Source organism: Atta colombica, unplaced genomic scaffold (assembly GCF_001594045.1).
Source record: "Atta colombica isolate Treedump-2 unplaced genomic scaffold, Acol1.0 scaffold121, whole genome shotgun sequence".
NCBI classification, from domain to species: Eukaryota; Metazoa; Arthropoda; class Insecta; order Hymenoptera; family Formicidae; genus Atta; species Atta colombica.
Genome location: NW_017259208.1, coordinates 838,152 through 841,026, shown reverse-complemented (window position 1 = coordinate 841,026; position 2,875 = coordinate 838,152).

Here is a 2,875-nt window from a genome sequence, read left to right as displayed (position 1 = left end):
TTAATATATATATGTATATATATATATATGTGTGTGTATATATTTTATCTCTTCTGTCTTCATTATTTTGCCGTACTATTTCGCTCATCACATCTGATCTGCAACAAAAATAATTGTAACGCAATAAATTAAATAATTGTTTTTCCATTTTTCAATACATATGCACTTACATCACGTATCTTAAATAAATCTTTCATGTATATAGAATTAAGAATTGTTGTTTTGATTTATTTAAATATGAAAAATTGTTTTGACAATTTTTTAATCGCATCTTATGACTTTATCAAAAAGTTATATTTGTATTATATGGCAAATTTAAAAGAATACTTTATTCTTTTTTATTTATCAGTTTTGCGAAATAATATATTTAAATTAAATCAAACATTCCTTACATTTAGGCACATAATTTCTTGTAATATGAAGAATATTTACGTATTTCTTATTGTTAAATCTATGCACGGATCGTCCGGTGGCTAGAATTTATGATATGACTGTAAGTCAAAGAATTAGATCCAATCTGCTCATTAGACCCACATGTAAATCCTCGACAATATTTTGGCATTAAATAGGTTTAGTAAGTTTTGGCGTACATTCACGTATGAATATACATGGCTACTTAGTAAGCTTCCACGGTAGTTTATGCGAAACAAGGAATTAACATAATATGCCATAAATAACACGAGTCATTGTTACAATAAGTGCATCCATTTAATAAACAATAGTACTTTTATCTTTAATGAGTGTTTTATTCATTAGCATTCTGAAATATAATATCAAGACATGTATTTTAACAGGCCACAATCGTTTCTTTAAAAGATCCAAGTAACGCAAATAAGAGTAGAACGAGTAGTTTTCGTTCTCGGAACGTTTGCTTTTCTTGAAAATAGCGTCCTATAATTAATTTGACGATGCATGTAAGTCTCTCTTTTCTTCTTTAATTTCAATTCAATTCATTGGAGAAAGTTGGCTGACAAGTCGATCATAAAAAAATACAATATAAGTTTTCCAGTCTCTCCAGCAGATACGCTCACGCGCGTTTTCTCATTAAGCCGACGCGTTTTAACTAATTGATGTCGATTTATAATAAATTCAGGATCGCAGGCTTTTTATTATGTAAATCCGTCGAACTGTAAAATAATTTAAACGCCTGTGCAGCATGCGTAACGTTAACTGGCATACCACAGCGAGATATTGTAATTATGCATAACCGATGCAGACCGATTCGCATGAATAAATCCCTTCGGCGCGGGTGTAGCCTAAATTAGAAATTTACGAAGACAACGGCGCAAATAATCGACGTTATATGACAAATAACTTTTAATTACACGTTTCTCTTACCACACTAAAGACATTGTCTAACGTTATGTCGCGTTATGTCGAGCTTTTATGCCGTACAATTACCATGACTTTGAAGAAGAAAAAAATAGGAAGAGAAGGGAAAAAACGGTGAGAAAGGAAAAACAGAGAAGGCCGGCGATATAAATAACATTGCTTTTTGCGCCAACTAATTAATGAACGATTTTATCGCCCATGCAGCGCGATGTGACGAGGCGCAAACAAACGAGAGCATGATAATAAAGGTCGGTTTATGAAAATCGTAAAAACAATGCGTGCAAAATAATGATCAAACCTGATATCCGGCATATATATATTGCTTTGCATTTTTTAATTTGTAGAGCGATGTTATCAAAATCGCGCCAGAGCACCGCAAATTAGCGACACACTTCAAATTTCTCTACTTCTTTTTATATCAATGAGATGCTTGAACTCGGAATTTAAAAAAAAGTGGAATATTAATAAGATTAAAGGCAGAAAAGTAATTTCATTGCTCTTCTTCGCTATACTGAAAAAAATTATATCTTAATAAATTTTTTAAAAATATTTGTAAGTAAACATTTACTTATAAATAATATTTACTATTGGGTTGTCCGGAAAGTTCGTGTCGCAAAAGATTTAAATATAATAAATGTATACTAAAATTTAAATCTTCTGCATTTCAATTTTCCTTTAAAATCGGCACGAACTTTTCGGATAATCCAATATAAATAAATCTACTATAAATAAATATTTACTCAATGAAAAAAATGATATAAGTTAAATCGAATTAATAGTTTTTCATCAATGGTTTATCAAATATATGTTAACATTTAGTAAATGTTTACTTGTAAATATTTGAAAAAATATTTTTTAAGATATAGTCAATTTTTTGTTTAGTAAATAATAATTACTAATATTAAGCACATTATTGTATTTATAAGATTAAAAATTAAGATGATTAATTATGAGCGACTAATTATATAATCGTTTTTGTAATTTTCTTTCTCAGCCACATAAATTATTACAAGCATAATAAAAATTTTATGCTTTAGGGAAGTAATAGCGAATTGAAATATTTTTGAGATTACGTCACACTTCTACACCGCTTATAATTTTAAATTCAAGTTTTATATTTGATAATCACACTATTAATATCAATTTTATCACGATGGTGATAACTGAATAACATGTAAAAGTATCATAGAAATTGCAAAACCTTCAACGTATCCTACATGTCCTCCATGTGAATATTATATTTCTCCTGGTCAAGTGTGATTTGAGAGAAGATATCGCACACTTTTCTGAGTTTAAAGGCATGTAGTTTATTATATCTGCAGTAACACATTATGGCAATTGCTTTTTATACATTTTTTAACTATAATTTTGTATATTCTTATTATTATGTCTTCAATGATGTGACTGAGTTATTTTTTCAATTGATTCAAATAAATGTGACATTTTAAGCATTTATAACATAATTACTCTTCTTTTGTACAAGAGAAAATAAAAGTTTATTTTAATATATTAAAATAAATTTTAATAAAAATATATATTTTTA